The sequence below is a fragment of the Cuculus canorus genome, chromosome 2 (genome assembly GCF_017976375.1).
Source record: "Cuculus canorus isolate bCucCan1 chromosome 2, bCucCan1.pri, whole genome shotgun sequence".
Classification (NCBI taxonomy): domain Eukaryota; kingdom Metazoa; phylum Chordata; class Aves; order Cuculiformes; family Cuculidae; genus Cuculus; species Cuculus canorus.
The window spans coordinates 3,847,350-3,874,530 of NC_071402.1; the positions used below are offsets into that span (position 1 = coordinate 3,847,350).

Here is a 27,181-nt window from a genome sequence, read left to right on the forward strand (position 1 = left end):
CTGTAATTTATGGTGTTTTGATCAGTATTAGCAGTGATTTGGTGATTTTTAATTATTTACTTCTGTGGTGCAAACCTGATGTTATGCTGCTCTCATGAGCAACGAAGAGTATCTGTTAATCACAGAATCCTGTAGGTTGGAAAAGACCTTTAAAATCATTGAATTCAACTGTAAACCCTAACACTGCCAACTCCGCTGCTAAACCATGTCACAAAGCCCCACACCTACAGGTCTTTTAAATACTTCCAGGGATGGTGACTCAACCACTTCCCTGGGCAGCCTGTTCCAAAGCTTGGCAAACCTTCTTGTGTAGAAATTTTTCCTAACATCCATTGGAAACCTCCCTTGGCTGAGGTCATTTCGTCTTGTCCTTGTTACTTTGCAGAAGAGACCAACACCCACCTCTTTACCACCTCCTTTCAGTTAGTTGTAGGCTGTTCTCAGCCTCCTTTTTCTCTAGGCTAAACAACCCCAGTTCCCTCAGCCGTTCCTCACTAGACTTGTGCTCCAGACCCTTCACCAGCTTTGTTGCTCTTCTCTGGACATGGTCCAGGAGCTCAATGTCCTTCTTGTAGTGAGGGGCCCAAAACTGAACACAGGATTAGTGGTTAATGATTAAAAGAGAATTGGCTCATTCAGTGCTGGAACCTGAGGGGCTCCTCGGCTTAGGAGAGCAAAGGTTAACCCCATCAGTTACAGTCATGTGTGTATCCCCCTCTTCTCACAAAGGTTAACCACATCAGTCCCACATCACCCCCAGTCTCAATGTGGAGATCCGCACCAAGCAGGACCTTGAGGCTGAATGCCTGAGGGGAGACAGCTGAGATGTTTAGACCACCTTTTTCCATAAGGATGTATAGGAGTTGAATACCAGGGCTGGTAGGGCATAGTAGGGCTTGGCAGAGAAATCATGGATGCCTCATCCTGGAGGTGTTCAAGGCCAGATTGGATGAAGCTTTGAGCAACTGGATCCAGTGGGAGGTGTCCCTGGTCATGGCAGGGGAGTTCAAACTAGATGATCTTTAAGGTCCCTTCCAGCTCAAGCCATTCTATGAAATGTAAAACCATGCTTCTCGTGTCTTTTGTCTATAGTTCATCTCCTTGTCTTGAGCAAACACTCTGATATCTCTCCTGCCTATGCAGGAAGGTTAGAACTGGATGATCTTTAAGGTACCTTCCAACCAAAACTATCCTATGTTCGTCACCACGGTAAGACAGTCCTGTGAAGGTCTTGCTCATTCCTCCTTCCTCAGCAGCTGCGAGCTGAATGTTCAACAGTGTGAGCCAAAAGCTGCCCAAGGCATGGCTCAGTGTGGAATCTGCATGGGGCTTGCAGTAGTCCCAGGCTGCTTGAGGAACCTGATCCAGTGGGAGGTGTCCCTGCCCATAGTGGGGGGGACTGTAACTGATGGGCTTCGAGATCCCTTCCAACCCAAACCATCCTGAGATTTTAAGAACAGCAGGAACCCCCCTAGGGGGCTGGAAAGGAGGAGGAGGGCAAGGATGGGCGGGCGGAGTGAAGGGAGACAGAAATGGTCCCAGTGGGATGTCATCCAGAGAGACTTGGACAGGCTGGAGAAGTGGGCCTCTGAGAACTTCATGAAGTTCAACAAGGCCAAGTCCAAGGTCCTACAACTGGGTTGAGGAAATCCCCGACTTCAGTACATGATGGGGGATAACATGATTGAGAGCTGCTCTGCAGAGAAGGACTTGGGGGTGTTGGTTGACGAGAAGCTCGACATGAGCCGGCAACGTGTGCTCGTAGCCCAGAAGGCCAACCGTATTCTGGGCTGCATCAAAAGAAGTATTGCCAGCAGGTCGAGGGAGGTGATTCTGCCCCTCTGTTCCTCTTTTGTGAGACTTCATCTGGAGTATTGTGTCCAGTTCTGGAATCCTCAACATAAGAAGGATAAGGAACTATTGGAACAGGTCCAGAGGAGGGCTACAAAGATGATCAGAGGGCTGGAACATGTTCCCTACGAGGACAGGCTGAGAGAGTTGGTCTTGTTCAGCCTGGAGAAGGCTCGGAGGAGATCTTATAGCAACCTTCCAGTACCTTAAAGGGGCTACGAGAAAGCCGAGGAGGGACTATTCATAATGTCTTGTGGTGGTAGGATGAGGGGCAACGGGTATAAACAGGAGAGGGGCAGATTTAGGCTTGATATAAGTAAGAAGGGTAAGAATAATGAGAGTGGTGAGACACTGCAACAGGTTGCCAAGGGAAGTTGTGGCTGCCCCATCCCTGGAGGTGTTCAAGGCCAGGCCGGATGCGGCCTTGGGCAGCCAGATCTAGTGGGATGTCCCTGTCCATGGCAGGGGGGTTGAAACTTAACGATCTTTAACGTCCCTTCCAACTCTTGATTATCCGGACTCTATGACCCAGCAGCGCCCGGGGACGGGGCTGACGCTAAGGAGGGGGCTGTGCGGTAATGGAGGCGTGGCCTCGGGGAGCTCCGTCCGGTGATTGGTCACTCACTCAAGGGGCGTTGCGCCGCCTCGCGGTGCCTGCTGGGAGTTGTAGTTCAAGTTGGCACATGAGAGCGCCGGCCCTTGCAGACTGCGGACTCCAAGGGGCGGGGCGAGGGAAGGAGAACACGTGGTCAGGGCGGGGCTCGCGCGGTCACGTGATGTTTGGGTGCCGACGGCACGGCGCAGCCTCGCGGTGAGTTGGGGGCGCGGCGGCAGGTGAGGGGCGCGGGGACGGGGGAGGGGAACGCGGGGGACAGGGGGAGGAGACAGGGCTGTGACGGGGGGAGGGAGGACAGGGGGTGTGTCATGGAGTGTGACACGGGGTGACATGGGGGAACGCGAGTGTGACAAGGGTGTGATATGGGGGTAGGGGGTGTGACATGGGGGACAGGGGGTGTGATACGGTGTGACATGGGAAACATGGGTGTGAGGGGGTGTGACATGGGGATAACAGGAGTGTGACATGGGGAGGGGAGAAAGGTGTGACATGGGGTGTGACATGAGGGCATGGATTGTGACTCAGTGTGACATGGGGGTAATAGGGGTGTGACATGAGGAGGGGAGGGAGGTGTGACATGGGGGACATGGAGTGTGACATGGAGTGTGACATGGGATGTGACATGAAGGGACAGGGGTTGTGATGCAGTGTGGCATGGGGGTGACAGGGGTATGACATGGGGGAGAGAGGTGTGACATGGGAAATGGGGGGTGTGACGCAGGACACCGTGTGACGTGGTATGGCATGGAGTGTGACATGGACATGGGGGATGGGGGTGTGGCATGGCAGGACACGAAAGTGACATGGGGACAGGTGTAAGAGGGGTGTGACATGGGAGACAGAGAGTGTGACATGGGGTGTGACGTGTGGGACAAGGGGTGTGACGTGGGACACAGTATGACATGGGTTGTGACCTGGACATGGGGGACAGAGGGGATATGGAGGAACAAGGATGTGACATGGAGGTGACAGGGTGTGTGACATGGGGGGACAGGGGTGTGATATGGGGATAGGATGTAAGAGGGGTGTGACATGGGGGACATGAGGTGTTACATGGGACACAGTGTGATATGGGGTGTGACATGGACATGGGGGATGGGGGGGAGATGGAGGGACAAGGATGTGACATGAACGTGGAGTGTGTGACATGGAAGAACAGGGAGTTGACATGGGGACAAGGATGTGACATGGGGATGGGGTGTAAGAGGGGTGTGACATGGAGGACAGGGGGTGTGACATGGGATATGACATGGGGGACAGGGGGTATGAGAGAGATGTGACAGGAAGGGAAAGGAGTGTGGCATAGGGGGTAGCAGGGGGGTAGGGGTGTGACATGGGGTGTGACATGGGGGACAGGATATGACATGGTGTAACATGGGGGAGAGGGAGTGTGACATGGGGTGTGACATGGAGGATGGGGGGAAATGAGGGGACAAGGGTGTGACATGGGGTGTGATATGAGGGGACAGGGGGTGTGATACAGTGTGACATGGGGGGACAGGAGTGTGGCAGAGCGGGTGGCAAGGGAGTATGGGGGTGACATGGGGTGTGACATGGGGAGGGGAGAGGGGTGTGACATGGGAGACAGGAAGTCTGACATGGGACACGATGTGACATGGACATAGGGATGGGGTGTCATGAGAGGACAAGGATGTGACATGGGGACAGGGATGTGACATGAGGATGGGGATGTGACATGAGGACGGGGTGTAAGTGGGGTGTGACATGGGGGACAGGGGTTATGACATGACATGTGACATGGGGGGATGGAGGTGTGACATGAGGGAACGAGGTGTGAGGGGGTGTGACATGGGGACAGGAGTGTGGCAGAGGAGGTGGCAGGGGAGTATGGAGGTGATATGGGGTGTGACATGGGGGACAGGGGGTGTGACAAGGTGTGACATGGGACATGGTGTGACAAGGTGTGACATGGAGAAGGGAGAGAGGTGTGACATAGGACATGGTGTGACATGGTGTGACATGGGTTGTGACATGGACATGGGGTCAGGGGGATGTGGGAGGATAAGGGTTTGACATGGAGGGGACAGGGTGTGTGACATGGGGGATGGGGATGTGACATGGTGTGACATGAGGGGACACAGCTTGTGACACAGTGTGACATGGGGGGACAGGAGTGTAACAGAAGGGGTGACAGGGCAGTATGGAGGTGATATGAGGTGTGACATGGGGGACAGAGAGTGTGACAGGGGTGTGACATGGGGGGACAGGGAGTCACAGGGGGTCACATGCAGTGTGATATGGGGGACCGTGGGTGATGTGGGGAACATGGGGGACAGGGGTGTGACATGGGGAGAGGACAGAGGCAGGGGGTGTGACGTCGGGTGAGGCATGGGAGACAGAGGTGTGACACAGTGTGACAAGGGAGGATGGGGTGTGAGGGGGATGTAACATGGGGGGATGGGTGTGACATGGTGGGACATGGGGGCCAGGGTTGTGGCAGGGGGTGTGACGGGTATGACGGGGGACTGGGAAGGAGCAGGGGTGTGACAGGGGTGTAGCATGGGGGACAGGAGGGTGAAATGGTGTGACGTGGGAGATGGGGCTGAGAAGGTTGTGACATAAGGGGACAGGGCGACGTGGTGTGATAGGGATGTGACATGGAGGAGACAGAGGTGTGGCAGGGATGGAGCAGAGAGAGTATCAGGGCATGTGACAGGGATGTGATGTGGGGGGACAAGGGTGTGGCAGGGATGTGACTGGGGGACAGGGATTGATGTGGTGTGATGGGGTGTGACATGGGGTCAGGGATAGGGCAGGAGTGTGGCTGAGAGGGTAGCAAGGTGTGTGACAGGAGCGTGACATGGGGAGACGCACTGTGATGGGGGTGTGTGGCAGGAATGTGACTGGTGGGGACGGGGAGTGTGACAGTGGTGTTACGAGGGGTATGGGTGTGACGGGTGTGAGACAGGGTATGGGAGTGACACAGTGTGAAAGTGGTTTGACATGGGGTGTGACATGGGGACAGGGGTGTGATGAGTGGTGCCAGAGGGGTGACAGGTGAGGACAGGGGTGTGACTAGGGGTAATAGGGGTAACAGAGGTGACGGAGATAAGGGGGTGACATGGTGTGACCAGAGTGATGAGGTAATAGGAGGGTGATGGGTGATATGGAGTGATGGGGGTAGAGGGGCATGACAGAGGTGTGACAAGGGTGTGGTGGGGAGGGGTGACACAGCATGACAGGGGTGTGATGGTGTGACATGGGTGTGACCATGTGTAGCAGGGGATGATAGGGGTCCACAGAAGTGTGACGGGGGGCGTTGACAAGGGTGGCAGGGGGGTGGTGGGGGTTATGACAGCAGGTGTGACTGGGTGTAACGGGAAATATGGTTTGACACAGTGTGACAGTGTGTGTGACAGATGTGACGGGAGAGTGGCAGAAGATGTGATGGGTGTGACATGGGTATGACATAGAAATGGGTGTGACGGGATGACAGGGTGTGATGGGTGTGGCAGGGTGTGACCGGGGTGTGATAGGGAAGACATGAGGTAACACAATGTGACAGTGGCAGTGATAGAATTTGACAGTGGGTATGAGAGGCCCAATGTGACATGGGTGAGATAGGGCAATAGCAGGTCAACAGTGTTGTAATAGGGGAGCGATGGGGTAACACGGTGTGATGGGAGTGACAGGGATGTGACAGAGGGGTGACCTGGCACAGGGTGTGTGTGCTCCCATGGGGACAGGATTGACCTGGCACGGGGGGGAGTGTGTCCATGGGAACAGGATTGACCTAGGCAGGGCTTGTGTGGCTATAGGGACAGGATTGACACAGTACAGGGTATGTTTGTGCCCGTGGGGCCAGGATTGACCTGGTACGGAGTGTGTGTGCGCCCATGGGGACAGTGCTGTTCTGGCACAGGGTGTGTGTGTGGCTATGAGGACAGGATTGACCTGGCACAGGGTGATTGTGCCCATGGGGATGGGTTTGACCTGGCACAGTGTGATTGTGCCTGTGGGGACAGGGCTGGCCTGGCACAGTGTGTGTGTGTGTGTGCGCGCGCGCGCGCCTGTGGGGATGGGATTGACCTGGCACAGGGGTTGTGTGTCCATGGGGACAGGATTGTCCTGGCACAGGGTGTGCTTGTTCTCATGGGGACAGGGCTTTCGTGGCATAAGGGTGGGTGGGTGTCCATGGGGACAGGGTTGATCTGGCACAGTGCGATTGTGCCCATGGGTCAGGTTTGACCTGGCACAGTGTGATTGTGCCTGTGGGGACAGGGCTGGCCTGGCACAGGGTGTATTTGTGCCCATGGGGACAGGTCTGGCCTGGCACAGGGTGTATTTGTGCCCATGGGGACAAGATCGGCCTTGCAGAGGGTGTGCTTGATCCGACAAGGACAGGGCTTTCCTGGCACGGGGTGGGTATATGCCCGTGGGGACAGGATTGCCCTGGCACGGGGTGTGTTTGTGCCCATGGGAACAGGGCTGACCTGGCACAGGGGTGTGTGTGCCCATGGGACAAGATTGACCTGGCAAAGGGTTTGTGTGTGCCCGTGGGGACAGGATTGACTTGGCATGGGGGTAATGTGCCCATGGGGACAGGGCTGTCCTGGCACAGGGTGTGTGTTTGCCCCTGGGGACAGGGTTGACCTGGCACAGGGTGTGTGTGTGCCCACGGGGACAGGATTGACCTGGCATGGGGGTTGTGTGCCCATGGGGACAGGGCTGTCCTGGCACAGGGTGTGTGTTTGCTCCTGGGGACAGGAATGTCCTGCCACAGTGTGAGTGTGCCTGTGGTGACAGGGATGTCCTGGCACAGGGTGGGGGTGTGTGCCCATGGGGACAGGGCTGAGCTGGCAAGCTGTGAGCATCGTTCCAATTGGGTTTTTTACACTTCCAAAGACCACGCTTGTGTCCCGTGTGGCTACTGTGGATGCAAGTATATGAGGTCCCCACTCCACTACCTGCAGTCACTTTGACACTGTCGAGTGGTTATTTGACATGGTGAAAACTTGATGTGCCAACCTCCACTGCGATGGCAACGTTGGGAACTGCTGTGTGACCCGTATTGTAATTAAATAACAGGGTTTGGCTCAGTTTTAACCTCACACATGTTATAATGGTGTTTATTTATTTTATTTTTTTCTTCCAGGCTAATTCTGGAATCTTTAGCCTTAAATGAGTCAGAGAGATGGACTTGCAAGTGCTTTTGGGAAAATTCAGGAGAGCAAATGAAACTACTTTTAAATCTATAAAGCACCTGCAAGAGTCCTTGGCTGACTTTGTGGAAACTTTTTTTGTTGCGTTTGTACTTCCAAATGTTCATGGTTAGAAGCTTTTAATAAAAGCTCACCCTGTCTGTGTGGTACAATTAACCTGCAGCATCTGGCGCTGGCGTTTACTTCACTGGGGAACTCCTGTGTTTCCACTGAACTGTTCAGTGTCTTTGTGTTCGTATCAAAAAGCAGAGAGCTTGGAGACCTGAAAGCTGTCATTCTTCCTCCACCACACCAAATATGCTCTGCAAAACCTCTGGTTGTTTGCATGTGAAATATTTTGTGACATTTGCAGCTTGAGCTCCGTCCTTATGTCTGAGAGCGCCACATAAACAAGCGGTCGTCTGTTTGCGAACCCGGGGTAAGATGTGCGTGGATCAGTGGCCTGGTTTTGCTCTTCATGCTTCATCCTGCTCAATCTTACAGTTTTCCTAGCTTTGTCATGCATTAGGCTGGACTAATCTAAGAGTTTTTTCTGTTTTCCTCTTTTTTTCTTCACCCAGCAGCAATAAGGTTCATATTTTATCCAGCGTTTACCCCTTTTTCCAGGCTTGTATTTCTCTTTCCAGTGAGACTGTGAATATGCAATGCTCTATCTGTCCTTGTTGGTTTCTGTATTGCCTTGATCCAGGAATTGATGCAGATGGTTCAGGTCTTTAAATCATCAGTGACTCGGGCCAGCCGCTGTCTGGTCCCTTGGTGCCTTCCTGCTCTGCCGTCTTCTCTGGCTGTGATGGAGAAGATATTTACAGTATCACAGAGTATCACAGAAAGTCTTACTCCCATCCTCTCTTGTAGAAGAAACCTTGTTCCTTTTCTCACAGCTTCTTGGTTTTTGAGTTTGGGTTTTTGAATTTTATTTTTTTTCTAAATTTATTTTAAACTTCTTCTCATTTGCCCCTTGCCACACAGCTCTTCAATATGACCAGGTCTCCCAGCCAACAAGACGCCTGCTCTGAGGGTGGAGGAGAAGTAGTACTTCTGTGTCTTGATAAATTTGCACATCGATATTACAGCACTTAAAATCTAATGTAAAAAAATAGAAAAAGTAGGCAAGCTGAAAATGAATGAGTCTGTGCTTCCCCTTGCTTATAAATATGTATCAAATGGTATTTTGAATTGCTGGTTCTTCTGGGAATTCAGGGATATTTAAATAGCAAGTGTGAAAGGGTAAATAATATCAAGATAAAAATAATACTTTCCATTCCCTGCCTGTACCATAAACAAATTCTGCTGGATGAAAATGGAAAGGACTTTTAGGAAATCTAATTTATTTTTCCTTTCTTTGTTATCTTCCTTCCTACAGTTCAGTTAGTTTAGGCAGTGAGGTAGGTAGGTGCCTGTTGTTTGGCTTTTTATGGATCTTCTGAGGGTGGCTGGTGGTGCAGGGGACTGTGGAAACCCGTGACACCCGAGGGCTTTGTGTGGGCAGGAGGAGCCTCTGCCCGTGTTTGATGTGGGGCTAGAGCCAACGTCATCAGGGCAAAGGCTGCTTGTACTGGAAAGGACTTGCGCATCCAGGTCTGATCCTGATGAGACCAGATGATGGGTGGATGGAGAACCATGTTCTTGCACTGGGATGTGGTTTGTGGTATCTCCCTGACCATAAGAGTGGCTGTGTTTGCCTACAGCACGATCTAAATTTCATCTAGATGTTTAAGCTTGAGCATACCTCACAAAATGAAGCATCAAGTCCCTGCATGCTGGTATTTGCTGGGGAGATATTGCAAACCTTGTCCTCCAGCAGCATCACCAACCCTTCAGATTGCATTTTATTCTTTTGTGGCACACTTTTTGACATGTGCAAATTTAAAACCTGGCCACAAACTTGTGTTGGCGTTGCCAGCAGCAGCGTTAAGCGTTGCAAGGACGAAGGGAAGCTCATACCCGTCACTTGATGTTGAGTGCCCGAAAAGCTACGTAAAGAATTCATACTATCACCCTGCTGTGAGGCAGCACGTGTCCTTTTGCTGTCAGGAAGGTTATTTGTGTTTTTTAATAATACCCTGTGTTTCCAAAGGAATATGGTCAAGATAAAAATCTTACACTCTGTTTTTTTGTTCCTGCTTGCCTTGCAGATGATGATATGGAAGATGAAAATAATGCAGAAGAGTTAAATTAATCTTATTTAACACTTGCAGGGAGGTTTCTATTTAAAACTCTTCTTTTTCTTCATGGTGTCACTAGTCAGGAAATTTAGTAGGCAGGTGCCATCTCTTTTGTTGCAATGCATGGGCATGTCCCTGCTTTTCAGTGTTTCAGATGGTGGAAAAAATAGCATTTAGGTAAAAAAAAAAAAAAAAAGGGGGTGGGATAGATTATTTTATTTTTCTATATCCATTTGACTTGTAGCACCATTAGAAATCAATGATTGCATTGAGTGATCAGATGCTTTATAAAATATATTCTGAAAATGGGTACAAAATACAAAAGAAACCACAAATACTGTGTTTGGTTTTGGGCCCCTTGCTACAAGTAGGACATTGAGGTGTTGGAGCGCGTCCAGAGAAGGACAGTGAAGCTGGTGAAGGGGCAAGAGAACAGGTCTTATGAGGAGAGGCTGAGGGAATTGGGGTTGTTTAGCCTGGAGAAAAAGAGGCTAAGGGGAGATCTCCTACCTGGAAGGAGGTTGTAGTGAGGTGAGTGTTGGTCTCTTCTCCGAAGTGTCAGGTGATAAGCCAAGAGGATATGGCCTCAAGTTGCACCAGGGGAGGTTCAGGTGAGACTTTAGGAAAAATGTCTTCACTGAAAGGGTTGTCAAGCGTTGGAAGGGGTTCCCCAGGGAAGTGGTTGAATCTCCATCCCTGGAGTTATTTAAAAGATGAGTAGATGAAATGGTCGGGGATATGGTTTAGTAGTGGACAGGTAGGGTTGGATTCAATGATCTCAGATGACTTTTCTAACCAAACAGTTCTATGATTCTATGACTTCATGATTGCAAAGGTCTTTTCCAACCAAGTTGATTCTGTGATTCTATGAAATGATCTGCTTTGCTGGTATGTGGAGCAGCAGGGTAAAGCTCTCCTAAGGGCATTTTAGGTGCTTATCTGCTGGAATGCTGCAAGCAAAATCTGCAAAACATTTTCCAGGTTCTCCTTGAATGAAGTTGAACATGGCTGTGATACCTATACTTACCTTTTTTTTAAGTAAATTAACTTTTTTTTTTTTTTTTGAAGTAAATGCTCGTGTTGGGTAAGGCTGCGATTTCTTTGCTATCTCTGTAATCTCTTCCCTAAATAAAAGCAGAAAATAACTGCAAAATGGTTTATGCTTTTCATTGTGTAGCGTTCATTCTGCTCTTGTCCTGCTGTCACTCTTGCTGCAAAGCCACATGTTGCAAAAATGTGATTTTTTTGACATTATTGGGGACTTTATTTGTCCTTTTTTCCCTCCTGCATATGTTTATTGTGATTGTAGTCTTGAATAACATGGCTATGTATTATTTCCCCTTGCCCCTTAGGACTCCTCCATCATCTGCTGCATGGAGTAAAGGACTGCAGGAGACAGCCGTGCAGTAGGAATTTATTCCAACACTGCTGTGTTGTAGGCGGCCATAGTCCTTATTTCTGTAAAACAAAACTTTCTTCTTCCATGAGGGACTTTGATCATGCTCATTGCTGAAGCTTGTTGCTTTTTTTTTTTTTTTTTCAGTTTATAAAGAATCTTCTTGTGGTGCCTCTGTGTGGAGGAGGGAGATGCCTCCTTCATTGCTCTGCATATGAAAAAAAGGCAGATTTAGAGGTCTTGTGACCCAAATTTTTGAATTAACCCATTTCTTCACTGTGTGAGATGCTAGAGACTCGAATATGCTATAAGGGAACCACCAAACTTGCTATTCATGTCTGCTTTGTGAGAAGTCTCACATAAGCAGATTGCTCAGGAGCTCTGTGGTGGAGGCATATACAAGCCATAACACTGTTTTCTTAATTTTTCTTTTTCCCCCTGAAATTACCTTATTTATCTACCAGCATGGGATATCTCTTGACCATGATCACAGTCTGCATGCAGTAGCGCTCACTGTGCTGCTCATGTGCTGCGATTTTGGGGTGTCTTAAGGGAGAAAAGTCCTCCCAGGCTGGCTGTTTGGGGAAGACTTGGATGATGTCTCACTAGATTTGTGAGCTCTGCAATGGTGGCTTTGTTTTTAGGCAAAACAAACTGCAGGGAAAGTCCTGTCTGAGCTCTGCAAAGGTAGAGGTTTTAATGCAAAAAAACGTGCTTTCCGTCAGAATTTCCTCATTGAATTTAATCTTTGGTAGGCAACTGGTATTGAAATTTTAGATCCGAATAGATAGTTTGGAAAACATATTAGCAGCTAAAGAAATGGCTTTTTCTTTCTTTTATCAGAGGGAGTAGTGGTTGCAACAAACTGCAGATAATTGCAATGATATTTGAGCTGAACTGCTAGTAAATGCTTTACAGCATCTTATGTCCTAACCTGGAGATGTTTGTTATGTTCTGAATTCTTCTGATTTTGGAGAGGGGATTAAAAATGCAGTTCTGCATCTGTTCAGTGATGGGGAAGGTCGGTGAGGCTGCAGGAACTGTGCTGACTTGCAGGGTAACACAGTGTTTGATATACATGACATATTTTCTTCATTTGCTATTTATTGTGATTTCATCTGCCTGGAAACGGGAGCTGCAGACGGCGATCCCTTGAGTTTGTCATTTTGCTGTTGCTTCTGTCGAAACATCCCCTTTCCAACACGTGGGCTTGATTTTTTTGAAGGGGGATAAGGGAAATTATTTGCTTACAATGCTGGTTGTGCACAGGCACCGTTCAGCATCTGCTGATGATTGAAACACCCTCTTTGTCACTTCTATTTGTGGTGGAAGCAAACTTTTTTTTCCTTTAATAGTAATTGCTACAACAACTGAAAGTTAACTTCAATGAATTGCATTGTCTATTCTTAGCTAATAAAAAAAAATTAAAACCCCATGTAACTGTATGAGTAAGTGCTGTGCATTAAGGTATAGATCCATCTATGTTGTATTTTACCATTTTCCATGTACGTGCATCCTTCTGTTGGGATCTGTGGATCTTGAGATTTTCCTTCTCGCAAAGTGAGACAAGAACTAAACCTTGATGACCTTAATGCAGCTTCTGACACTTTTTTCCCCTGAAAACAACTAATTTATGATCAATTTATGAATATGATCAGAGGACTGGAGCATCTCTGCTATGAAGACAGACTGAGAGAGTTGGGGTTGTTATCGTGAGAAGAGAAGGCTCTGGAGACCCTATAGTGGCCTTCCAGTATCTGAAGGGGGCCTGCAGGAAGCCTGGGGAGGGACTTTTTCCAAGGGAGTGATGGGATGAGGGGGAATGGCTTTAAATTGGAAGGGGGAAGATTTAGATTAGATGTTAGGAAGAAAGTCTTCATGATAAGGGTGGTGAGACACTGGAACAGGTTGCCCAGGGGGGTTGTGGATCCCCTGTCTCTGGAGGTGTTCAAGGCCAGGTTGGATGGGGCCTTGAGCAACCTGATCCAGTGGGAGATGTCCCTGCCCATGGCAGAGGTGTTGGAACTGGATGATCTTTAAGGTTGCTTCCAACCCAAACTAATCTATGATTCTACATGATTCTATGATTTATGATCCCTTCTGACACTATTACCTTTCTAGACTCTCATGAGAACCTCCTTATTTCTAAGATACCTAATTCATACAAGTTTAAACGTATTGCTAAATAGCTTAGGATGTGATTTATCTTTCTAAATGTTTTGATGTTTCTGCTGTCTGCCTCATGTAACCCAGCTGCTCTCTTAGCTGAGTGCCCATTGCTGCTGGACAGACCCTAATGTCAATCCCATCAAATATTGTGCTGCAAGTAGTGACCAAGAACAGATGCTCAGTGAGAAAAGTATGAGAAATTAAACACATATGTATGATTAAATAACAATTAATTTCTATAACCTAGTTCATAAGATCATACACATATAAAATTAACATATATATAAATAATAGTGAATGTGGTTTTCTTTGCTTTTATGTTTTGGTTTCTATGCTTTTGTTTTAAAGAATTTAAATTTTCAGTCTTTTCTCTGCTGATTCCACTGTGGACAGAGCTGCGGGATTGGTATGGGCAGGATGAGGCCATGGTGAATAAGCACAGCTGTGATCAGGAAAGCACGTCCAGCCTGCCAGTGCTCATCATCTTCATGCGTACCCTCTCATGCAGGTGGGAGAGCTATCCAGATTTGTAGTGATGGTAAAAAATCAAATCATTTCACTAGGACTACTTTTAGTACTGATAAATTAAGCCAAAAAAAAAAAGAATCAGAATAGTGTGTTGGGGCCACTGCATGTCAGTAAGTTGGTTTCTCAGTGCCAAGAACCTTCAGCTTCCATTAACTGCAAGTGCCTGAAGATGGAAGTAGGTGGCAAAATGTGGGTGTCAAAGCCCCAGAAATGCTGTCCTAAGCTTTTTGTTTCTCCTACTTTTGAGAACAACCATGTGCTTTCAAAAGACTTCTTAAGTATAGATCATACGCCATGGGGAAGTTTCATAGGTATGGATTGATCTAAAAAATGGCTTGAGATCCTAGCCAAGTGCCGAAACTAGTACCTTGGAGATGCGTCTTGGCAAGTGGTGTAAACAGTGCCATGATATTACAGTGCCTTGACGCTACAAAATGGGACGCTACAACTGACTCAGGTTTGTGTTTGAAAACACAGGTTGATGGTCCCACTGCAGATATTTTCCTGATAGTTGCCCTCAGTGCTTCAAGCAGATGAGTTTCTTCTCCTTTGCCCTAGTTGTGCGACAGTTGAAAAGATTTCAATTCTTCCCCATCTCCACCCCCTCCGTCATGGAGATATCTACAGTTTAATTGTAAATATCCTCTTCTTTGTGCTCTCCCACCCCTCACTTTTTTATTTCCTATGCATATTATTCAGACATAGTTTTGTTTCCTTTTGTATATAGAGATGTCTTATGGGCTCTTGGGTGTACAGGCTTGCTGTTCTCTCTTTGTCTGGTTCCTTTCCTAGTGCATCGTGTTTGAAATCCTTTTTCTAATTATTTAGAATTTATTATAATTCCATACTTGGAGATGGGGCTGTGGGCCTCGGTTCTGTTTGCAAAGCATTTTAACACAGAATATAAAGAGTGTGGGCAGAAAGCAACTTGAAGGTCCTCCAGTCCCCAGGACACTCGCCTCGCACCTCCCCGCACCTCCTGGCTTTGACCATCCATTTTCCTTTAGCCCAAGGTAAAACCAGAAGGAACTTTCACATTTTCCTCAGTGGTTGCTTCATGGGCTTGAGATGCTGCTGGCTTCTTCGGCCCTCTTGGGGCTTCCTCTTGTATGGAAAGTTCAGCTTTTGCTATTTTTCTCTGCTGGCAGGAAGGAGAGCGAGAAGTTTTACTCTGCAAGCCAATTGCTTTTCAAAAATCTGTGGTGCTTCCTGGACTGGGACAACAATCTAAATACTTGGGACGAGGCAGTGGTCTTCAGGATGAAGTGATGAGTGGTCTTCACCAGTCTTTTACATGCAAGTTGGAGCCCCTTGGCTGCCTCCCTTTACAACAGCTTTGGTGGAGGAAGACTTATGGACATGATGTCCTTCTTGATTCTCTCCCATAGCAGCAGGTAGTTGTCATGGTCGCTTAAGGGATGGACATCATCTTGAATGGATGCCATCTCGATGGACATCATCTCCAAGCCTACCAGCTTGATTAAGCTCTTGCAATTGAATGAGACAGTGTTTTCTGGTGGTTCATCGTGTGCCGTTTCCATTACTTTCCTCCCTGGGCAGACCAAAGCTAGTTATTTTGCCTATCTGGCTGCACACACATTTGCAAAGCTGCTCTCCTAAACAGACGAGGGTGACCTTGCACTTGCTGATTTGATTGTTGGACTCCGATGCTGGCGCTCTGCATTGCATCTTGCAAATACCTCTGTTTTTTTGTTTAATTTCCTGGATCTCTTTATGCCTTGCCAAAAATAATTACAACCTCTGAGACTGCAGTTTGCTGGGTGAGAGGAAGGAGGGCAAACAAGAACCTGCAATCCATGTTTTTTATGTCTTTTCATCAACATGGTGTTGCCAGTGGGACTGGGATCTCCCTTCTGGGTCATGAATCAGTCTGCTCTCGTGTTCGCCTGGGATCACTCCTATTCTGTGCATGAGGTTTCTTCTTCTGTTCAGCATCATCTTAAATTCATGTCCCGGGCGATGCCTCCCTCGCCTGCTTTTCTTTACTACCTCTTAATGTGTTTTCCCAAGTATATCCCGCGCTCGGATAAACCTCTCCTGCTTTCCTTGGCTGCAAAGCTCTTTCTCGGCAATTTTCCTCCTCCGGCACCTGTGTGTATCCTTCCTCCATACATGCAGAGGTACTTTTCTGCTTCTTAGCATGTTTTTCAAGCACTTTGGAGCTTGTGCATCCTCCTTGAGAGGCGGATGGATGCCATTGCTCCTGGTTTTTCATCCTAGCTGGCGGTAGCTGTGGTCATGTGCAGAGCCGGTGGGGAAAGCAAGAGTATTTTTAGCGTGCACTTCTGTGTGCCGCTCAGGGGGCCGCCCACAGTTGAGTATTAAAATAATAGCGGGGACATTGGGTAAGCTTTGCAGCAAAATGTTGATATGCAAATTGCCATCTTAAGAGCAAACCTCAAGGCGATTTTTGGCAATGCACACAAGGCTCTGGAGCAGTGTGTTTTGAATAAAGATTACAGCAAAGGGATTTTGCCCTGAGGGCACGCTCGTCTCATTTATTCTGAAGCTTAGCAAAGCCGGTAATTCAGTGTTGGAAGCCAACACGGTGAAACGTGTGCACCTTTAAAAAGGTATTAGATTAACATTGGCAAAACAAAATGTAATATCACCTCTGTAACTTGAATTTCCAGAAGCAGTAAATCCAGTTGCAAGTGAATCTTGGGCACTGTCCAGGGAAGAGGTGGCTCTGGTGGCTGCAGAGTTGGTTTGGGAGGTGTGAAGGCATTGTCTGTTAATAAATGAGCTTATGCCAGCTAACGCAGTGCTGCTTTGACTTTTATTTTCAAGTTGATGATAGGCAGCTTGGCGCTTGGAACCTTTCAATAAGAAATCGGATAAAATGCTTTTTTTTTTTTTTTTCTTTTTGTTTCATTTTACTGGTTACTGAGTTCATGGTGGCACTGCTGGGAAGGAAACAACAATAGCTGAGGAGAACCAAAGCAGTGAGTTTATGGTTCTTGATCAGTGGCTGTCCAAGCTGTCCTGTTGCCATCATAAAATCACAGAATCATAGAATGGTTTGGGTTGGAAGGCCCCATCCAGCCTGGCCTTGAACATTTCCAGAGAGGGGGCATCCACAACTTCCCTGGGCAGCCTGTTCCAGAGCCTCACCACTCTCATTGTGAAGAATTTGTTCCTAATATCTAATCTATTTTTTTCCCCTTCCAATTTAAAGCCACTGGAGTAATTTAAAGCCATCAGTACAAGTCAGAGGTACCATTTCTCCTTCTTTCCACCCCTAAGCTCAGCTGTATTCAACAGCTACAGCTACAGCAAATATATGGTTTTTGAGGTAAATGGAACAGTTATCCTGCCTAAGTAAGGCCAAGGAGCACTGAGGGAGATCAAGAGAAGCTATTACATGCCATGGGATGACTTGTCTTATGTTTCTGTTTTATCCTTGATTCTCATTCAATGCCAGGTTGGATGAGGCTTTGAGCAGCTTGATCCAGTGGAAGATGTCCCTGCCTGTGGTGATGGGTATCTTTCCTTGAAGACGATGATCTTTAAGATCCCTTCCAACCCAAACCATTCTATGATTCTGCTTTTGAACCTTATTTGACTTGCAATGTCCCTTTGTGTCATTACTAAGTGATGTATTTAAGATGTCCTTGATGACTTGAACACTAGCAAGAGCTCAGATCATCTCCCTCCTCTTACACACATTCCTATAACTAGATTTTAAGGTGAAACCACAGATATTGAATAGTTCCTGTGTCCTGGTGATGGGTTTAATTCAGTAGATGTTTCCCAGGCAGAGCTGACCAAATGTTTTTGGTTGTGAGCCATTACAGCAGCTTCAGCTATTAGATAGGAAGGATGAAGATGGCATGTGCAATGCTTTGATCCCTCACACGTGATTTCTCAGGAACTTAAATAACCTGTGCTGAGGTGTAATTGGACTTGTCTTAAAGTCATTAAAACATCATGGGCCATGGCTGGACTTGAGTGAAGCCGATGTGCACAGTGGAATGGCTGGAACTCTGTGGCATTAAACACAAGCTGCTGGTTACATCTTCCAGAGCACTTCTTGTGATGCCTTATGCCCTGTTGGGATGTTGACTTTTTCCTCCAAGGTCATAAATGACTGTTCCTGACTTTGAACTGCTCCAAGTCTCTGTCACTCTTTTCTTCCCCCCTGAGGACATCACCTATAAATGTAGGGGTGCTCTTCACTTCCCATAACATTTTTTTTATGATGAGGTATCTTCAGGGAACCTCACAGCTAACCATCATTCCTGTCTCTCCAGACTGTCTTTGCACTCCCTGATGTTTCCCGTCCAATCTAAAAAACAAAACAAACGAAGTGCAAGACTGCAGGATAAAGAGATTGAGAGCAGCCCTGTGGAGAGGACTTGGGGATCTTGGTAGATGAGAAGCTGGACATGAACTGGCAATGTGCACTTGCAGCCCAGAAGGCCAACCATATCCTGGGCTGCATCAAAAGAAGTGTGTCCAGCAGGTCGATGGAGGGGGTTCTGCCCCTCTATTCTGCTCTGATGAGACCACACCTGGAATTCTGCATCAAACTTTGGACTCCTCAGCACAGGAAAGACATCGACCTGTTGGAGCGAGTCCAGAAGAGGGCCACCGAAATGATGAAAGTCCTGGAATGCCTCTCCTATGAAGAGACACTAGGAGAGTTGGGGTTGTCCAGCTTGGAGAAGAGAAGACTCCAAGGAGACCTTATTGTGGCCTTTCAATAATTAAAGGGGGCTTTTAAGAAAGATGGGGAAAGACATTTTAGCAGGCCTTATAGCAATAGAAGGACAAGGGGTAATGTTTTTAAACTAAAAGAGGAGAAGTTTAGACAAGATATTAGGAAGGGATTTTTCACACTGAGGGTGGTGAAGCACTGGCATATGTTGCCCAGAGAGGTGGTGGATGTCCCATCCCTGGAAACATTCAAGGTCAGGTTGGATGGGGCTCTGAGCAATGTGACCTGGTTGAAGATGCTCACTGCAAGGGGTTTGTACTGGATGACCTTTGTGGCCCCTTCCAACCCAATCCATTCTATGATTCAATGAAAATCTCACAAATAATATAAACTGTATATTTTTTTTTGGTCCCTACCTTGGATCCTGTGGTAGTTATGATATTGGCTACTTTGTGTGGGGAGACAGAGATGGTGAACTTTGATCTCAGCAGGTAAGAAACATTTTTGTAAAGCTGTGCGTTGAGACTAATTCTGTCTGCCACACAATGTGCCAAGGATTTGTGATCCTCAGCAGGCATTTGACAGATCTTAACTCGTTATACTATGTCTTGTCAATCAAAATTAAACGCCTACCTCACTCCTTCCTACTTTCTCTCTCTTCCAGCTTTTTTATTTAGGTTGGTCATTAAAATTGCTTATAACCATAGAAACGAGGAAAACCCATCCCTTAAATTCCGGATTTTTAGCGTGATATTCCTGTACTGACATCATGTGAATTATATACACCATGGCTTAAAAAAAACCCCAAAGCCTACAGGTAGGCAGAGTTGTTGTTGATTCCTCGGTATAATGGGGTTGTTCCTTTGGGTGCCAACGAAGGATCATGGCCCTTTAGCATTCCCGAACAGCGTCCAGCAGAAGGAGAGACCCTGCTGTGGAGAAATAGCCTCACAAGATAGAGTTGGAGAAGAAAACAGATAGATCCATGGGATGGGAAGGGGTGGGAGGATGAATTAAGGAGACGATGGGTCGGCAAGGAATCGCATGCGTGACATAGTATGTGTTGATAATTTCAGTTGTTTTTTCATCCTTCTAAGGCTGCTGGCACCATTGGGTGTCCTGTGAAATGGGCATAGTATTGATACTTCTGTACTGGGCCACCAGGTTTCTACACTTAAAGACCTGAATCTCTGCTTGGCAGGATGAGATATGTCATGGTGTAGCTTGTTCTGAAAAATTAAAAGCATTGCTGATTTTTGCTTGTAGAGGCTGTTTAAAAACACCAGAGGCTACATGAAGGAGATAGAAACTCATGCGTTAGGAGCCATGAACATCCTGAGATTTCAGTTCTGGACTCTGTTTGCTGGACAAATAATGCTGTTTTCATTTGGAGCAGGGTGGCTCCATGTGGCATTGCTTGAGACCAGATTTCTGACTTTCCCCCCTCCACCTTAAGTTGCACTCAATCATCTGAATATTAGGGTTTTTATTTTCACCAGTGGAAGGAATAATTGATCTGAAGAACATAGTTACCTGCAGCTGCCAGCACTGCTCTCTATAACTTGTTCACTTTTGCTCATATTATCATAAAATCGTTTGGATTGGAAGAGACCTTAAGGATCATCCAGTTCCAACCCCATAAGTTCATAGTTCATAATTTTATGGATTATGGGAACTTGGTAGGACATGGAAGGCGATATAGATGGTCAAGGAGTGACTTCTCTAAGTACTGATGGCAGGGCTGGAGGGATCTTTTGTTTATTGCAATTTGCAAGGAGCTCTAAATGCATTGAGATGTGATGTGCATTGGAGAAAGGGAAAGTGCAGTCCTGGCACCAGAACCGACTGGCATGTATTTTAGCTGTAGACTAAGCATAGAATCATAGAATGGTTTGGGTTGGAAGGGACCTCAAAGCCTATCCAGTTCCAACCCCCCTGTGATGGGCAGGGACACCTCTCACTAGACCAGGCTCAAGGCCCCATCCAATCTGGCCTGGAACACCTCCAAGGATGGAGCAACCACAGCTGCCCTGGGCAACCTGTGCCAATGTCTCACTGCCCTCATCGTGAAGAATTTCTTCCTAATGTCTAGTCTAAACTTTCCCCCTTCCAGTTTAAAGCCATTGCCCTCATCCTGTCACTTCATGCCCTTGTAAAAAGTCCCTCCCCAGCTTTCTTCTAGGGTTTCCTCAAGGATTGGAAGGCCTCTGAGCAGTTACCTCTACTTTTATAGTTCCCTAATAGATTTTAAGAAAACAAACGCACAAAACACAGAAAAAAACCACCCCATAAACCAGAAAACAAACCCCAAACCTCCGAAGACTGTTGAATGTCGATACATAGACTTTCTGTTCACTTGTCAGTGTGCAGATGTGAACCAGTAAGTGGTGGTACTTCCTTAGCTGTGTTACAGAAGGGACAGGTTTTGTACAAGGAATCCTACCTCTCTGTGGTGGCAATAAACGTACTTCATGTGTCACCATACAGTGATTATGAAAAGTGAAGGTTGTCTCCTTTAAAAATTGCAGCATGTCCTGATGTTTAGAAGGTCTCTAGAAAGGAGATGCAGATTGTTCCTGAGGTAGCTGGATGTGGGAGTTTCATTACTTTCTATAGGGAGGCTTATCTCTTGGAAAGATGAATGCTAAGCTTAGGCCAGAGAAGTCACTAGAAACAAGTGTTATGTGATGTAGCATGTCAAGTTGTTGCTGAGCAACATCTTACAAATTAAAGGTCTTGCTTGTATACCCTGTCTTCAAAAGCCAACACCAGCTTCTGTACCTCACCTTCAAGGCTCTTGATTTTTTTCATGTGTTGGAGGTTCTGCTGTTGGCTTTTGAGAGTGTTGAAATAGATTGTGTTCATCAAAAAAGAGGAAAGGGTAACTGAGTGCTTCTTCTAAGGGTGTGAAAACTCAGGGCAGGAGCTCCTTCAGCATCCTTTGCTGCTCTCTCCAGCCTCAGTAACATGCCATATGATTTCACTTTCTCCATCATCTCATCACAAGGAGGGCTAAGAAAACTTTGATGATGACTCTGGAAGGTTGACTCCTGTGTGATGATGATCCTGCTTAAAACAAACCATCCAGCCAAGAATTTCAACAGTTCAATAAAAACACTTCATTTGAAGAATAATTACTTCTTTGAGTAACGCTTCTACATCTTTACCTCTGCATAGTGTAAAAGTGCCTCTACCTGAGTTGCGTAAGTCATTATTTTTCCTTTTTTTTTCTATTTTATTTGTTATTAAAACATAATAAAATTCATTAAAAGCACGTTAAATTCTTTCTGAAGCATTAGTTTCCAGTTTGGGACAAAAAAAAGTTCTTAAGTGTGAGTGTGTTAACTGGAGGTCCAGAGTTAGCTGAGCTATTGGATCTTTACGGATGCTGTTCTAAAATATGCAGTTGTGTATCTGTTTATACAAATATGTTATCTCTGCCTGTTGTTCTATACAAAGCTCATATACTGTTGTATAGATAATTTTCCCCAAAGTAATAATTTGTTTTTTTCATTTTTCTGTGCATTTTTACTGGATCTGTTAGAGTGAATCCTGAGGAGGCCACAAAGATGATCCAAAGGCTGGAGCACCTCGCATATGAAGACTGGCTGAGATAGTTGGGCTTGTTTAGCCTGGACAAAAGAAGGATGAGGGGAGACCTCATAGCAGCCATCCAGTACTTAAAGGGGGCTACAGGAAAGCTGAGGAGGGGCTCTTTATCAGGGAGTGCAGGGATAGGACAAAGGGTGATGGTTTTAAGCTGAAAGAGGGGAGATGTCAATGAGATATTAGGAAGAAATTTTTTACCATGAAGATGATGAGGCACTGGCACAAGATGCCCAGAGAAGTTATGGCTGCCCCATCCCTGGAGGTGTTCAAGGCCAGGTTGGATGAGGCTTAGAGCAACCTGATCCAGTGGAAGGTGTCCCTGCCCATGGCAGTAGGGGTTGGAACGGGATGGGCTTTGAGGTCCTTTCTGACCTAAACCATTCTATGATTCTATGATGTATTTTTCTTTAACAAATTCACAGAGTGTGCATGCTTCCAAAGAGTGTTGAATGCAAAGATACAGCTAAACCCTCAATCTGGGGAGTGTCTGTACTTCAGACCATGGGAAGTGGAGCAGATAGAACCCTGTATGAACTTTTCACTTCTGATTTTCATTCTTTTCCTTTTCCTTGAACAGCAATGATACTGCTGAGCTGGGCCCTTGGGTCCACTGGGCTATTGGTGCCTCGTGGCAGTCAAATGGCTCCACAACACAAGGGAATATTGTGGACAAGATTTTTTTTGCTGCTTTCTTTCTTTGACAATCCTTCCTGTTTCAGAATATTTCTTTTGTTTTATTTATTTTTCTCCATTTCCCTTCAACTCACTGGAGGTGGTGCTGTGTTTTATGGACACAGCCTCTGGACTTTGTGTGCAGGAATTTCGTGGGCTCAACGCCTGCAGATATTCAGCTCTTACAGTGGATAAACAGCATTTTCTGCTCTTACAGTGGATTTCTTGTTTTAATTAGCTAATATTGGGCGATCTCCGTCCGGAATCTTCCCCAGAACTTGGCTGCTTCATTAAGCTCAGAGATGGCCCACACTCATCGTGCATTAACTTTTCAGTTGGGCTTTCTGGACAAAGAGAGCATTAATAGGTGCTCTCTGCTAGGAACAGGTGGTCAACGAAGGTTTTATTTTTCAAGGTGTAACAGACTGTCTTTGTAAAACCTATAGAGCTTTTTAACAGCAGCAGAAGTAGTTTTCTCGAACTACATCTGTTTTTCCCACCTGGGATAGCATTTATTTGAATTGTGGTTAGAATAGTTGTTTCTTATACTCCAGCTTAAAAGTAGGAAATAAGTCTTGTCTTGGGTAGTTTTGGTTTGTTGTCTGTTTCAACTTCATAGAATACTTTAGAAAATTGTAGAATCGTAGAATGGTTTGGGCTGTAAGGGACTTTAAAGATCATCTAGTTCTCCCCACCCTGCCATGGGCAGGAACAGCTTCCACTAGACCTGGTTGCTCAAAGCCTCATCCAACCTTGAACACCTCCAGGGACGGGGCATCCACAACTTCTCTAGGCAATCTGTTCCATCTCAGTTTGTTTTGATGTGACGCTGTGATGGTTTCCTGCTCTCCAGAAAGCTCACAGAAAGTTTCTTCCTAATATCTCATCTCAATCTCCCCTCTTTCAGCTTAAAACCATTCCCCCTCATCCTGTCCCTGTACTCTCCGATAAAGAGTCCCCCCCAGCTTTCCTTTTGGGTCCCATTTAAGTACTGGAAGGCTGCTCTAATGTCTCTGCTGAGCCTTCTCTTCTCTATGCTGAATAAGCCTAACTCATGCAGGCTGTCCTCATATTGGAAGTGCTCCAGCCCTCTGATCATCTTGGTGGCCTCCTCTGGACTCGCTCCAACAGATCTATGCCTTTCCTGTGTTGAGGATTCCAGAACTGAACACAGGGCTCCGGGTGAGGCCTCATGAGGGCAGAACAGAGGGGCAGAATCACCTCTCTTGACCTGCTGGTTGCACTTCTGATGCAACCCAGGATATGGTTGACTTTCTGGGCTGCAAGTGCACATTGCTGGGTCATATTGAGCTAAATATCTATATATTATTATTCTAGATATGTACTAGAATTAGAAAAAAGGAAGGGTTTTATATATTTATATGAATCAATTGTTTGTCTTGCACTTAATTCTTATTCAAGAAATCACCATCTTTGAAACAAGTCCTTAAAGAGGTTTTTATTTCTCTATTTAGTATATGTTATTTAACTAAAAAGGATTTTATTTCCATGGCATGGGGAGAATTGGCATGTTCCAACGCCGTTTTGTATGCAAAGCTGAACAGATTTGTAACATTCAGTAAATAGTATGCAAAAAGTATGCTTATTAACAACCTGAGTAATCACCAACAACAGAGTGAATACGAGGTTAATGAGATTAAGAGGAAAGAGGAATGTAAGTGTTTGAGTGCTCCTCCCTGTGGCCCCGAAGCCAGTGGCAGCCCTGTTTCTGTTGATGAGCCCAGCATGGCTGTAGACGCAGCAGCGATTTTGCTGCTGTTCCCCATACAATGCTTAATGAGTTCCTACTGTTGGCATTCTTTCTTTAGATACTGTATAATATTATTAAATCCTACTCCTCACAAGAGGTTTTGAGCTTTTTTTATATAAATCTTTATTTTTTTCCCTGTTTTTTTCTAGTGCTGGGGCTTAGCGCTAAGGCATCAGCCCTTGTCTTCTAAAGTCTTCTCCCAGGCATCTGGTACCCTCCTAGGTATCTCCTCAAGACTACCAGAGGATTTGACCCAAGTCTTTTGTGGGAAACATGCTACCAGCATATTGTACCCAGAAGCGCATTGAGATGTAGCTCTTATATTTTCATCCTAAACTCCACTTGTATTTATTTCATCTGTCTGTTGCCTTCCTCCTTCCAAGTGTTCTCCATCACATGCTGTCCATTAAGTCTTGCAGGAAGAGAAAGACCCATGTTCCAAGGAACATGACATTTTTTCTACTGTAGTATCTCTCAAGTTCTCTCCTTTCTACAGGTTAGTGAGTTTTCTAGACACAATCTCTCTGTCCATCTTCTTCTAGCTTCTTCTGGCAGTCATCAGTGTTTTCTTAGTGCCAATACCTCAGAACTGTTTGTTTATTTCAGTTTTCTCCACCCAAAACTGCCTATGTGTGGTTGACTGAAAGCAACTCTAGGCACCGACTCCCCTTACTGGTCAGTTGACAAACTGCAGCCTGTTTTTTCTTACGATTTTAAATGAAAATGCCTTACTGAGAAACCTATTTCGTTTAATCAAGATAAATCTTGTACTTCTGACCCTACCTTTTTACCGTAGTTCTGATTAAACCATGAACCTTCAACTTAAACAAATCAGGTAGAGTATGGGCACTGCACACAAATTAATTATTTGCCTCTTACCTATTGGTTTTATGTGTTATGGTTTTGTGCTATTTTTTTTTTTGAGGTGGTATGTTTGTTTGTTTGTTTCTAGTGTTGCAAGTTATTTTCCTCCTCTTTTGAATGAGTAAGGCAGTGACTTCTCTCTCCTATCAGCTCTTTTACATTTGGGTGTAGGGATGACTGTTGTCCCCTACCACAGCTTTGCCTGGAGCTGAGATTTCCTTTCCAGACCGTGTTGCTGGAAGGCAGACCAATGTCTTGGCATTGGCTTGGCAAAGTGAAAAGCACTCAACTGCTTCACCAGTGCTGTGAGAGGGAGGAGATATAATTCCACCAAATTACTGTCCAACCACACAGCCTAGGAGAAGTCATAGAATGGTTGAAGTTGAAGGGGACCTTAAAGACCATCCAGTTCCAACCTCCCTGCCATGGGCAAGAAAACCTTCCACTAGACTGGGTTGTTCAAAGCCTCATCCAACCTGGTCTTGAACACCTCCAGGGATGGGGCATTCACGACTTCTCTAGGCAATCTGTTCCCTCTCAGTGTCTTGATGTGATGATATGATGGTTTCCTGCTCTTCAGAAAGCTAAGAGGATGCATTTTTGATGAGGACAGTTCCTCCCTTGCCTTGTGAAGACACAATATGGGGCATTCTGAGGGAGAAGAAAGCGGATCTTGAGTTTTGTTTGTAGGATGATCTCTTTCCCTTTATCCCCAGTTCCTGTTACTGTTGCTAACTGGGAGACCAGTTGAACTCAGTGAGGCTTTTGGCTGTGAGTCACACTATTGGTCAGCATGCAGAGAGCTCACACTGATGCTTTTAGACGTTGCAGTGTAGTTGAACAGAGATTGCTGATATACCGGAAAGACCTTCGTAAGGGGAGGAAGGCATTAAAACAAACAGCAGGATTGCTTATAGTTTCATTTTAATCTCTTTGCAAATAGAAAATTGATGTAAACAGTAAATATGTGTATGAGTGCAAGGGAAGGACTTGCACATATTGCTGTGTGAGGGCAGGGGAAGCTATTCAGCTTGCTGTGTATTAATAATATTTGTGAATGAACGCTTAAAACAGGAGATGTTAAGACTTGAGAAATACATTCTGTTACTTCACAAGTGGATGATTAAACCCTCCGCATTTGCTTCTTTTTCACTGTGGGAATCTTTAAGTCGTTATGCTTGTTTTCTTCAGGAATCATATTAAAAGCAAAGAGTGGCTTCATTATTTATTTATTTATTTGAGGAAAGTGCTCTTCTTTGCCTGTTTTATGTGAAAGTGCTTTAATTGATCTTTCAGATGGTCGAGAAGAGGACAGAAAAGAAAATATTTAGTGTAACATGTAATTCTTTCGGTTTTGCCTCAAAAGAAGAAGCCACTTTGCTAAGATTTATGTATCTAAACACAGTATCTGCACATGGTGCAGCGATGTTTTATCTGCTTACTGCAGCACGCTGATGCAAAGAAATGCCTTGATCAATGATATGAACTGGTTCAGGATAACTCTAGAGCTGTTCCAGTGATAAAACCGGTGCCACTTTCTTGTCACCTCGATTATAATTGCTGTATCTTTTTACATTTATGACTTTTTTAAATTTAATGTACATTTAATTCAATTTAATTTGTGATGCAAGCCCATTTCTTGCTGTGCTATGCTGAAGCAGAATAACACCCCATTA

At 46.0% G+C, this 27,181-nt stretch overlaps 1 protein-coding gene across 5 annotated transcripts in view; it reads left to right on the forward strand.

Moving 5' to 3' along the window:
* Positions 1-2,582: 2,582 nt before the first annotated feature.
* Positions 2,583-27,181, forward strand: part of TSNARE1 (t-SNARE domain containing 1) — a 520,265-nt gene continuing 495,666 nt past the window's right edge. For 2 of the 5 annotated variants that reach the window (XM_054057786.1, XM_054057779.1), the window contains exon 1: positions 2,583-2,662. The gene's annotated coding sequence lies outside the window, so the exon portion shown is untranslated. Of the gene's footprint in view, positions 2,686-19,253; positions 19,407-21,596; positions 21,793-27,181 lie in introns of all 5 variants that reach the window. The other 3 variants (XM_054057784.1, XM_054057785.1, XM_054057781.1) reach the window with 3 other exon arrangements.